We start from the raw sequence: 13,519 nt of genomic DNA, 5'->3' as shown, positions 1-13,519 counted from the left end.
TCAGATCCGTGTTCTTTGTCATCTTTGGCCACTGACCCATAATCCCACATGAGGAGGAATATGTGTGGACTCAAGGTTTTCAATTCACAGTAAGAAGAAGAGAGGGACCTGGAGTCAGTCTTTCCCCACAAGGGATAAAGTGTTATAAAAACCTCCCCTTACAGACTTATTATTGTTGAAGGCTCAGGCTCAATACTGAAGCTGCAACTTATTCTCTCTCTTTTTGTTTTGTGTTTACACACATTAGCGATGCTTTCTGTCCCATTCAACAAATGTCAATTCTTAGAGCTAAGCCAATGAGATAAAATCATTACCTCCATACCTAGGAGCTCAATTGTCCCTTCTTCATCTGTACAGCTTATAAGAACACTTGTTCAGAGGTGACTGATACTCACTGCAGTGGACCCTAGTCTATGTTGCATAGATCACTTGTTGCCCCTTGGATGAAAGTGCCTCTACCAGCCTCATGCCCTTCTTGGGTGGTGCCTGCCTGATGACTCATCTGTGAGGTGCCAGCAAGAAGGTCCAGACTCAAGAGTTCCCCATTTAGTGACTGAGGCTGCTGTCAATCCTGCACTGCATCTCAGTTTCTCTCTCCACGTGGCCTGATTTCTTTCCCACCAGCACGCACGTCCAACAGTGTTGATCCTGAGTGTACTCCCTCAAAAATATAACAAACCTAATGAAGCCTACTGACCTCTTCCTTAGCCTACATCTCAGAGAACCCAATCCCTGCAACACTGACCTATGGCCCCACTTCCTCAACTCATCAACTTGTCTGGGAAAAGCGTACTACTGTACAAGGGCACAGGTTCAAATGCCAAAAGAATCACTAATTTCACACAAAGAAAAGCCTTATTCAAGGAATAAAGGTGGAAGCCCCATTCATAGAAGGCTGGCTCTCCTCATACCATCTCTTCCCACAAGAAGACACACCCATCTCTTGTAGGCAGCAGGTAGAAACCATCATGTTCTGCACAGAAAGAAGCAGGAAGGGCTATATAAAGTGTTGGGAAACATAGGAAAAACAAATGTAATCTTTGACATCTAAGAATTATGCACCCTTAAAAATGTAATTCTTAGAAGAACAAAGTGAAGAGAAAAACCCTAGGAAGAACAAATTATTTTAAATGTGAGAGTATCAAAATAAATTTTGGAAATTGAAAGAAATTACATATATTTAACTTAAATCTTTTTTTTTTTTGAAAATCACAAAATCTCCTCAAATTTAATAAATTACTATTAAATCTATATGTGATATAGATTTAAAAGTTAGACAGTTTGTTTGTTTTACATGATGGAAATATACTCTCACAAAGAATAAATTTCTAATTGTGTGGCATGTACACCAATCATGATGTAGAAGTAAATATGAACGAGTTCTGAATTTCCCAAACTCCCTTAGCCATTCTCTACTATCAAAACCTGAATTCACTGCCATCTCATTTGTTTGGGGTCAGCGTCCAAGTGCTGAAGTTTAACCAAGTATGTTTACAGGTTTTTCATGGAGACTTGTGAAGAGAATTGTCTAAAAATATGGCATCATCACCACCACCACCCCACTGTTGTAAGCCCTTCACTTAACACTACTCCACAATCACATCCTGATTTTCCTAAAAAGGCAGAAACATTTAAAAAGCCAGAGATTAGACATTTTTGCATCCTTAGCAAAGGCTTTGTTCTGTCTTTATAAAGTCATTTGACTTTGAACATGTCATATCAAAACACTCTTAAAAAAGATGATGCACATTAAGTAACTGAATGTACTAGACTAGAGCAAAGGCTTTAAACAAAGATAACTCATTTTATCAGATTAAAAAACATTCTCCAAAGGTTGTTTTTCCTCTAAGAACCATAACTGTATAATACAATTAAATATTTACTCTAAAATCTCACTTGACATTTAAAAAAAAAAACTTTTTAAAAAACAAGGAAAGGTTTAAAATTGCCCTCCTAAAGAGTCTTTTTTAATTAACAATTGTTTTTAAGACACTGTCATGTGATCTATTTTTTCTAATTGTTGGTTATTTAAACAAAGTATCAGAATTGATCCATAATAGCACTTCTGGTTATCTTTGCAAAATCTAACATACACTCTAAATTCCAAAAAATGACAAAGCAGGTCAATTAGATGGCTTTTTTGATTAACTTATTTTCATTTACTACTATTTACTGCGCATGCAGAATGATAGTAAGAATATCCATTTCCAAGAATATGATGGTGTCAAATGATTTACAACTTCCTCTCACTGTAAACAACTGACATCCTCCTCGCTACTGCCACCACTGCAGGCTCTTCCCAGAATCCACCTGGCTCCCGGTGCCCAGGCTCCCTGGCCTTCCTCCCAAGCCCTCTTTACTTCTGTTCATCCCTCCTCCTTTGTTGGCTCTCAGTTTCTAAGTGTCCCTTCTTCAAGCAAGCCTGACCTGCCTGCCATTTAGATTGGCTCCCTCGTCTCCCTTCCCAGGGCTCACAGCTCCCTTTCTCTTCCTTCCCAGCACTTCTCACAACTTGTTGCTAAAGGACTTACTTTTAATTGATTCACACCTCATTTCCACTCAAGGCAGTCAGTTGTCTGGAAGCAGGGACCATGTATTTTACTGCTCACTAAATCCCCCAAGCAAAGCACAGTGACAGTTGTATATAAAAGCTACTCCATTATTTTTTTGACCGAGTTTAAGTGAATGAGATTCATTCCAAAGAGAATGTCCATGTTGTAGACACACTTTCAGTTAAATATGTTTGTGCCTCTGTTTAAATGGCAGCTCAAAGAGGTCTTTCTGGAACACCTCCCATCTACATTTCTACATCACCTGACCCCATTTTATACTTTTCAGACCATTTATCACCCCTGACACACAACTGTCTGTTCACTGTCTGTCTATGCCACCAGTGTGTAAGCTTCACGAGAGCTTGATTTGTCTGCTTTGTTCTTTGCTGCATCCCAAGAACCAAGAATAGCTTCTGGCGCATGGTAAGCACTGCATAAAGATTTGCTGTATGGATGAATAGATGAATGAATGCAGGAAAAGCTGCAGAAATGGGATTCCCACTCTCACACCCTGACTTCTACTTTCTGATCATCTCTGCCCACATGCTGTCAGCCTTTTGTCATGGTAAAAGATGTATCTCCACTTTCCTCTCTGTTTTCCAAATGCAAGCTTCTCTGACATCACTACTATTTCAACTAGTATATAAAAACAAGTACCCTGCTAAAACAGAGTCCAAAACAGTCCAGGAGACCAAAACAAATTCATTCCTTTCAACATTTCCAGGGCAACAGCAAACCCAAGATGACCTTCTGGTTGGTTTCCTTTGGCCAAAATGCATTATAACCCTGCTCACGTAAATGCTTACCAGAAGCAGTTGAGCTCACCATATAAATGGAATGTAAATAATACATTTCCTATCTGGAAGCACTTTGTATCCAATTTAAGTAATCTGATATTGCTAATAAATTTTAAGTTTAGCAAAATCAAGCTACCAAAAGAATTTTTCCACTTAGTTTGTTATATACTTTAAAAGTGTGAATTTTATGGTATGTGAATAATCTCTCAATTTAAATAAAACCACTTGAGGAACATTCTACAAAACTGTCAAGGTGATCAAAAACAAGAAAAGTCTGAGAAATGGTCACAGCCAAGACGATTTTAAGGAGATGTAACAATTTGATATAATATAGTACACTGGATGGGATTCTGGAACAGAGAATAAAAAAACATTGTGGGGAAACTGAGGAAAGGTGGACCACGTGTGGACTCTAGCTGGTAATGGATAAAACAGTATTGGTCATATGGAAACTCTCTGCAACATATTTGCAATCTAAAACTATTTGGAAACAAAAGTAACAGAGAAAAAATCAGTTTCTTTTAGTATTTTAAACTTAGGTGCTTAATACTTCCAGCATCTCAAGATGTCCTGCCTTCCTCTTGCAATTTTCAACCCAATGCTATTAAGGCCAACACGTGTAAATCGAACATCTCCACAGGCCTGGCATAGGGGTAGGTTTTACAGTGAACGCAAAGCCCATGCTTTACTGAAAGATGAATGCAACACCCAAATCATGAACCCCCATGCAGCATGGTCAGTGGAATAATAGGTAACTAACATTGGCTGAGCACTATTTTAAGCATTTTTCATGAAATCACATTTTTAACCCTTTCAATGGCCCTATAAGGTAAGTACTGTACTTATGCTATCTCTACAGAGGAGCATGTGGTACCCTAGAGACATTAATTAAGTCTCCTGAGGATGAAGAGCTAATGAGTGACAGAGCTGGCCTTGAACCTGGGGAATTGAGTGAAGCACCTGGACTTTTAACCACAATACCACACAGCCTTCTAGAAATACCCAGATGTTCAAGTCGAGGAGAATCTCCACACTTGGAAAGTTTCCACACACAGAACATTTGAGATGGGCATTAAATGACCAGTAGGATATTATACACACACACACACACACACACACACACACACACACCTCCCCGAAGACATTTTTTTCATTGCTATTTTTTTAGAAAGAGAGGAAGGGAGAAAAACATCAATGTAAGAGGGGAACATTGATCCACTGCCCTCCTCACATGCTCTGATCAGGTCTTGGGCCCTCAGCCTTGGTGTGTGCCCTGACTGGAGTTTGGACCTGCAGCCTTTTGGTGTGCAGGATGAAGCTCCAACCAACTGAGTCACCCAGCCAGGGCGACCAGTAGTTTTTTTTTTTTAATATGTAGTGAGAATGTCAGGGTAGAGAGAAGGAACAGAAGAGACAGTGCTACCAGGACAGGAACACGGGTTGATGGCTGTTTGCTTTGCTACAGTTTAGAGAACCTGGACTCCATGCATTTCACAGATAACACTCGCCAAATCCTCACAACTCACATTGTGAAGGATGATATTGGTATCCGCACATTACAGATAAGGAAAGGGAGACTTGAGAATTACTTCTGCCATCAAATAATACTTTGCTGCAAAGTGAGAACTCAAATGCAGGTCTGTCCAAATGTACAGACAATTGCTCAACCACATTGCTCCTCTGTCTCTTAGTAATGAAAAAAAAAAAAGACATTATAATTCGATTTGCATACTATTTTCCCAACTACTTATATGCATGTGATGATTACATATACATGAATGTGTGTGAGTGAGAGAGTGAGACAAAAGAATTTAAACAGGTAATAACAGTTACAACTTTAGGGGAAAGGAATTATGAGCAATTTTTATTTTCATCTTGAATTTTTTTCTAACTTTTTTTCTACTTTACATTTTCTATTATGAACATGTGCTACTTTTTTGCTCAGAAAAAAAGTAATACAGAAACTTATGATTGAACTAATGAAAGTTTAAATTATGTTGCTATGAAATGTTCTCCGTTGACTTAATATTTTTACCTCTTCAACCTAACTTTCAACAATGGTAAACAGGCACCCCCAGACACAAGTGGGCCAAAGGGGAGGCAGCCCATGGCCCGCTGAAGGGAGGCTGTTCCCCTGGTCACCCAGGGGACCCCTACTATTTTTCTTCCATCTCTCATCCTCCTGCAACCTGCTCTTTAGTGCTAAAATCAGCCTGCACAAAAAAGGCAAGCAGATTGCCATTAGAATACCCACAGGTGTCACACTAGGTGTCCTTAGGATTTACTTGGCCTCGGTTTCAAATGAATCTCAAATTTCAAAACTCTGACTCTCAGCCATGTTTGTTAATGGCAGAAGAGCCCTGAAAATAGGTCATTTGCTCTGAAGACGCAACCTTAGCAGAGTTATGTAAGCAATGGTAGCAAGTGCCATAAAGCTGAAGAGGTTTAACCAAAGCAGTGGACGTACACTCACTAGTAAGCAGACTGATGGTGAGAATTTTTTAAAGTCTCAGCTTACATTTACCATAAGGGAAGTTTCATGAAAGAGAGAGAAGACAGGTGAGGTCATTCTGACCCAGGCTTTTACTCAGATGGAGAGTTTCAGAGGGCAAGATGACCCAGGTCAATGAATGCCAAGGGCAGAGGCAGAAGGAAAGGAAAATGGATCTCTTTTTTTCATCAAAAGCCTTAATGTGAATCCTGGAGGGAGAGATAGCCTACGCTCCCTTTTCTTTTCTTTCTTTTACTGAGTTTTCAGGATTTGATCAGCAGCTGCTCCAAGCCAGACATTTCCTTGTGGTCTACATCATTCCTATTCCTCATAACTACCCTGTGAGGGACAGATATAATGTCCCCATTTTGGAGATGAGGAAATTGGAGACCAGGAAGTTCATCCCTCACAACATCACCTGCCTTATGTGTGACTACAGGACCCAAAATAAAATGCCAGTCCTATCTGGCCCATGCTTCTTCTGTGACATCATCCTGCCTGCCCTGGCATAACAATGAGAAAATATTGGCCTCAGTGAAAACATCAATGCCTCTGGCAAACAAGGAAAATTACAAGGAAATGAGAGGTACAGCTGACCCTTAACAACATGGGTTTGAACTGCATGGGCCTACTTATATGTGGATTTATAAAAATAACTCCAGTAAATGTATTTTCTCTTCCTTATGATTTTAATAACATTTTTCTCTTACTTTATTGGAAGAATACAGTATATAATATATATAACATAAAAAATGTGAATCAACAGACTGTTTATATTATCAGTAAGGCTCAATGTCAACAGTAGTTAAATTTTGGGATAGTCGAAAGTTATAAGCAAATTTTCAACAGGGCGATCTTGTACCCCTAACCATTGTGTTGTTCAAGGGTCAACTGCATTACCTACAAGAGGAACTGAAGATCTAATCTAGTGCAACTGACAGTAAACCCCTCATTTGAGAAGATGCCCCTATCATTCATCCTGGGGACAACTCCTCTCCTTATGTAGATCCTGTCTCAAGCCTTGCTTGTGTCGTCTGTGGTTTCAAATAAGCTGGAGTGGCTGTCTAGTCACTCCATCATGTTACATTTTGATGTTGGCAAATATAATACCATTCTTCTTCCAGCGAGCAAAAGGCAAATGAGGCTACTAGGTTTCTAAACTACAGTCTTATATGGCCTCAGAGCGCTCCCTTGCATAAATACACACTGATACACCAAATCAGAAGCCAAGAAAAGAAACTATAAATAGCCCATTCCAGCCAGCAGAGGAAGCGGACAGTCACCATGCCAACTTGTACACATAAGCATAAGAATGGAATCCTCAGGACACATCTTTTCTTCAAGCCAAGTCTATACCCAAGGAGAGAATACCATAAGGAAAAACATCTTTGTCAACAATGGGACACAAATGTTTTTATAAAATTATGAAAGGCAGAGGGCAGTAAAATTCACAAGTGAGACTTCTAGAGGGGAAATGGAGTTTGGGTGACTTGTCTGAACTAAAAGAGTTTTGATGTCATTCTTTCATGTTAAAGTACTTTTTAAACATAGGTGCTTGTGTTTACAAATAAGCAAGACGAAATAACCAGTATTCAATAAGGCATCATACCAAAATTTAAGTCAAACTAAAACACAAACTGCTGTACTAAATACCTTGGAGAAATCCTTGAGTTCTTTCTTTAAAATGATTTGAGTTTCTCTTGATCCAAAGATCTCCCAAACATAATGAAAAGAGGTAAATATGTGTGCCTTGTTATGGCACATTCAGAATTACTAGAGTCCAAATAAAAATGTATCTGATCACACACACACAAAAAAAAAAAAATCAAAGTTTTATTCAACAACACTAATGAGGAATGTTACTGACTAAATGGAAAGGAGGTGGTGCTGGGGAATGGGGTGTGGGGAGAAAGCTATATGTTCAACTGGAACATGCAGCTCACTCTCGATGAGCTGATTTGATCATCCTCTCTTGTACCAAAGGGCACAGAGGATCCTTATTAATGGTTATGGAATAAATATCAACTCTCTGTAACAATTTATAAAACAGCAAGGGCTACTATCCCTGCTATTTATAAGCTTTCTCCAGATCTCACAAATATAATCATGTTTTCTGGTACTCTGCTGAAAGAATGTAGAAAAATTTAAGTTACTGACATTTATTTCATAGTATTTAGTTTACATTGCAATGAAAATGCTTGTAGCTACTCAGCTGGCAAAAACCCATTCTACAGTAAAGTCAAGAAAATTATTATTTGTTTGTGTGCATGTCCCAACTGGAACACACAGCTGCCAGGTCTCTCTGTACAAAGATAGACTCAATGCTTAATGTAGTCTGAGCTGCTGCTCTACATTTTGGTTATTCCCCACCTAGGCCCTGTAGGATTTGCAGTTGAAATACAGGATTGCCCCAGGTCTTATTACCAGGCCCATCCAGCACCTTTTCCCATGGCTCAAAGGCTCTCAGAGTTTCAAACAGACTTGCTAATGTGGATCCTTCTAAGTACCTATACCCATGGCAACACTAAGGCCAGTCCTTACAACCTCAAAACTGAATGTAGAAAAATCTGGATTTCTGCAAGCCCTTATGTCTAAAGGACATATGTATGCCTCCCAACACCCAATGTTCTTACTTTCAACCAAAGGTATTTCTATCATTCAAAATAAAAGCCAAGAAAAAGGGGAAAGAACTGCCCCCTAACACACCTTTTCTGTGCTCTTATTCTACCCTGATGAAAAAAATAAGAACGCAATGAATTGAAAAAGAAGAGATTCTGTTAGTCAGGCAGGTCCTTGAGATACAACCCCTGTCTGATTCATCTCTATGATTTTCTGTGTATGGCATGTATTTAAATGATAGACATGCACAAATCAGATATTTAATAAACTCTTCCTGAATGAGAATGAATCTGAGAAGTTTCATTATTATTTAAGCTCTAACAAAGACCAATAAGGTACAGTTTGTGCTTACGGTACCATTAAAAATGATTTATAATCAGTCTTAAGAACACTGGCACTGCAGCTTCAACCTGAGTCTCGGCTTCTCGCCTTTCTCCCTGAGCAACATGAGCTTCAGCACACGCTCCAGCTTCTCCACAAACTACCGGAGCCTGGGCTCCGTGCAGTCTTCCAGTCACCGGGTCCGGCCGGTCAGCAGCGCGGCCAGCGTCTATGCCGGCGCCGGGGGCTCGGGCTCCCGGATCTCGGTGTCCCACTCCACCAGTGTGCGGGGCAACTGGGGATCCGGGGGCCTGGCTGCAGGGATGGCCGGGGGTCTGGCAGGCATAGGGGGCATCCAGAGCGAGAAGGAGACTATGCAATGCCTGAATGACTGCCTGGCTTCCTACCTGGAAAGGGTGAGAAGCCTGGAGGCTGAGAATCGGAGACTGGAGAGCAAAATCCGGGAACACCTAGAGAGGAAGGGACCCCAGGTCAGAGACTGGGCGCATTATTTCAAGATCATCGAGGACCTGAGGGCTCAGATCTTTGCAAATTCTGTGGACAATGCCCGCATCGTTCTGCAGATTGACAATGCCCGTCTTGCTGCTGATGACTTCAGAGTAAAGTATGAGACGGAGCTTGCCATGCGCCAGTCTGTGGAGAATGACATCAATGGACTCCGAAAGGTCATTGATGACACAAACATCACTCGGCTGCAGCTGGAGATGGAGATCGAGACTCTCAAGGAGGAGCTGCTCTTCATGAAGAAGAACCATGAGGAGGAAGTAAATGGTCTACAAAACCAGATTGCCAACTCCGGGCTGACTGTGGAGTTGGATGCCCCCAAATCTCAGGACCTCAGCAAAATCATGGCGGACATCCGGGCCCAGTATGACGATCTGGCTCGGAAGAACCGAGAGGAGCTAGACAAGTACTGGTCCCATCAGATTGAGGAGAGCACCACAGTGGTCACCTCGCAGACCGCTGAGATAGGAGCTGCTGAGATGACACTCACGGAGCTGAGACGTACAGTCCAGTCCTTGGAGATTGACCTGGACTCAATGAGAAATCTGAAGGCCAGTTTGGAGCACAGCCTGAGGGAGGTGGAGACACACTATGCCATGCAGATGGAGCAGCTCAATGGGATCCTGCTGCACCTGGAGTCAGAGCTGGCCCAGACCCGGGCAGAGGGGCAGCGCCAGGCCCAGGAGTATGAGGCCCTGCTGAACATCAGGGTCAAGCTGGAGGCTGAGATTGCCACCTACCGCCGACTACTGGAAGAAGGGGAGGACTTCGATCTTGTTGACACCCTGGACAACAGCCACTCCTTACAAACCATCCAAAAGACCACCACCCGCAGGATTGTGGACGGCAAAGTGGTGTCTGAGGTCAACGACACCAAAGTTTTGAGGCGTTAAAGGCAGCAGAAGTAGGGGATCTTTTTGCAGGGCAGGAGGCCAATAAAAAGTTCAGAGTTCAAAAAAAAAAAAAAGAACACTGGCAACAAGTATCATACACACACATGCACACACACATACAGAGGATCATGTGCACTGGTGTTACAAAGATAAAGACCTCCATCCCAGGTTTGATCCCTGGTCAGGGCACATACAAGAGTCAACCAATGAACCATAAATAAGTGGAACAGCAAATTGATGTCTGTCTGTCTGTCTCTGTCTCTCTGTCTCTCTCTAAAATCATTAGTTTGAAAAAGAAGAGGAGAATGGCAGTGGCACGTGCCGCAGGGGGACTCTGAGATGGGAGATGAGGTACTATATCCTACAGTCCCTCCCACAGCTCTATCCTCACAGGGTAGTCAACTTGCCTTGTTAAATGAGAATTTAGCTTTAAAATACATGCAATATGCCTCCTAAATACAAGCCAGCTGCTTTCTGTTCACCAGGTATATTCAATGCTATGTATACTGTACTTTGCACATGATTTTTAAGACTCTAAAGGGTACTTAAGCCTCTGTATTTTCTTCTTACTAAATAGGTTTAGTTAAAGTCTTTATAACCTGAACCCCAGGCTCAGTGAGACTACATTGTAAATAAAAGCTTCCCTCAGTCACTATAAAAAATGCAGGGAATCTCCCCCACCCATGTCTATACCCTTGCTCCCTGTCAGTGCTATCAAGGTCAGGAATTCTTTACTCCTAACCAAATCTCCAATCACCCCTCCTGATCTTCTCTCGTTCCACTCTTAACCTCTCTATGTCCCTTGAAACTCCAGGCTGCAGTGAACAAAGTCCCTTACAACCTCTACCTCTTCAGCTGAAATGTGTGCAGTCCTCTCTCAGTTACAGCTGCCCGAAGGGGTCCCGCTCTGCTACAGTCTCTCAAATAAAGGACAGAGTTCCAGGCCGTTCACCTTCACCCTCTAAATTCTAATTCCTGCTTTTGGCATTCCAACTCTCCACTGTTCCCTTCCACCCATCTTTCTACACTTGCCTGCCGCAAATTCTTCATGTTCTCTGAACAGCAAGCCAAGTGTTGCTCACTATTCTCCTAGAGAAATAATGCTTTTCCTCCTTCCCTAATTTTGCGACTTTGGTCTCTACTCCTTCAATGCCCTTTCGTCCCATTGTTGGAGGTTCACATTTAATTTCTCCTACCATTCTCTTGTGGTTCCTCAATAAAAAACACAATCTTCCTATAGCATAACTATAGCACTTTCTCTAGTTCCCTATTTAAAATATTTCCACTTCTATTAAACACATTCTATGCATATTTTAGCTCCTTTTGCAAACTGGAAGCTTCCTAGGGTCAGAGATCATATGAGGCAATGTCTTATATTATGTATTGGGTAATTGTCAATAACCCCTCCAATAGTTGATACTTTCTTTACCGCAAGTGTGCAAAGCCAAATATCTATACACTTACATGGTTGTTCACTAACCACAGTAAGTGACTGTGAATTGGAGTGCATGATTTTCCTTGGCATACTAGACATGGCTCTCTGATAAAAACATGAAAGATGTTCCCATCCACAATATTCTGAATTCAGAATATGATCCAGTCTTACGCTGATAGTGTCTGATGCAGGTACACCAGCTAGAACTCACACCCCCACCCCAGGTTTCTATGTGCACTGTGCTTTTTTTTTTCCTACTGGACATCACAATAATTTGGGGGTGGAAGGTTTTTTGAATTTTAAAAGCTCAAGAATGGAGCATCCTGTCCCCTGGCAGTGGCTGTATGTGTATGTGCATATGGGTGGTGGTAGTGCTGGTGATGTGTGTGAGTGTGTGTGCAAGTGTGTATGTGTGTGTGTGTGTGTGTAGAGAAAGCAACTGCTGAAGACTTAGTGAATAGGAACCTGTTGAATTTAACAAAATTAATGTTCCTCATAAAACATTTTTTCCTAATGTTGATTTAATAGTTCAATAATTCTCACCTGTTCTTCATACATAATCATTTCATTCTGACCCAATGTGATCCTTTGACTTGCAGCCATCTTGTTTATTTAATATGCAACAAAGTAAGCTGGTTGAAGTAAGGTGACCAACTACTCATATGTGTTTGTGAGGGCAGATCTTTCTTTTCGAGTTTCTGCTGCTTCTCTGAGACCTTCAGTCAAAGGAGACCCTTCACTACTAACCTAGCACCAAGGCTGAAAACAACAGTAGTAATGACTCTGATCCTTTTAAAAAGATTTTACTTGTTTACTTTTAGAGAGAGGGAAAGGGATGGAGAAAGAAAAGGAAAGAAACAGATCACTGTGTGAAAGACACGTCAATTGGTTGTCGCCAGCACATCCCCAACCGGGGACCTGGCCCACAACCCAGGCATGTGCCCTGACCGGGAATCAAACCAGCCACCTTCCGGTTTGCAGGCCACTGCTCAATCCACTGAGCCACACCAGCCAGAGCTGGCTGATATTTTTAATTTGTATTTCAAACAACACTGTAGAAATTTTGACACTTTCCAACATAATTACATTGTGTTTCATATTAAAAAACATGGAAAACTCCAAGATTCTATACATTTATTTAAAATGATTTATAAACAAAGCCTATTGTGAGGTAAATTCTTATCAGCCAGATGAGATGGCTTTATCAATCTCTAGTTAATAGGTTTAAAAGTCACTTTATATATATATTTTATATATTAACCTTTTATTTATAAATAATTGTTATGTAATAGATGCTGTGAGTGACACTCTTCATTTTGTATTTCTAAACGTATAGTTTTACTTTTCAAGTCTTGAAATCAGAATGAAAAATAAGTCAATTGTTTAAAGTGAATTTGTTTTTGAAGCATTTGTGTTACTCAAAGGAGAAGTTTATAGGTTACACTAAAAAAACTAAGTTGTATTTAAATTTGAACGCTGTTAGAAAAAACATTATCTGGCACACATACTCCTCTGTAGTGTCTGAATCAAGTGAAACAATAAAGCAGATCCGAAGTCAGAAATAAGTGTCTCAAACTGCCACCTCTGAAGGTACCAAGTTTTTACTTCTCTCTAACAATGGCAAGATTAAGCAAAGACAAAGCAATTTTTCAAAGTATGAAAAAGGTAGCTACAGTTGACCCTTGAACAACATGGTGATTAAAGGCATTTACCCCCCCAAATCCCACCCTACACAGTTGAAAATACACGTATAACTTTTGATTCCCCTAAAACTTAATATTAATAGCCTGCTGCTGACCAGAAGCCTTACTGATAACATAGTCAATTAACACACATTGTGTATGTTATATGTATTCTATGCTGTATTCTCACAATAAAGTAAGCTA

The 13,519-nt window shown here is 40.8% G+C and overlaps 1 protein-coding gene and 1 pseudogene across 1 annotated transcript in view; one reads left to right on the top strand and one right to left on the bottom strand.

Annotated features, from left to right (window-relative positions):
• The window catches only part of CACNB2 (calcium voltage-gated channel auxiliary subunit beta 2), a 345,404-nt gene that overhangs the window by 304,904 nt on the left and 26,981 nt on the right, over positions 1-13,519 (bottom strand). The window lies entirely within an intron of this gene.
• Positions 8,861-10,264, top strand: LOC150019666 (keratin, type I cytoskeletal 18 pseudogene; annotated as a pseudogene).

Source organism: Furipterus horrens, unplaced genomic scaffold, assembly GCF_987537825.1.
Source record: "Furipterus horrens unplaced genomic scaffold, mFurHor1.1.pri manual_scaffold_2, whole genome shotgun sequence".
NCBI classification, from domain to species: domain Eukaryota; kingdom Metazoa; phylum Chordata; class Mammalia; order Chiroptera; family Furipteridae; genus Furipterus; species Furipterus horrens.
Note: the sequence above shows the minus strand (reverse complement) of the source record. Positions and strands in the feature narration are given on the sequence as shown.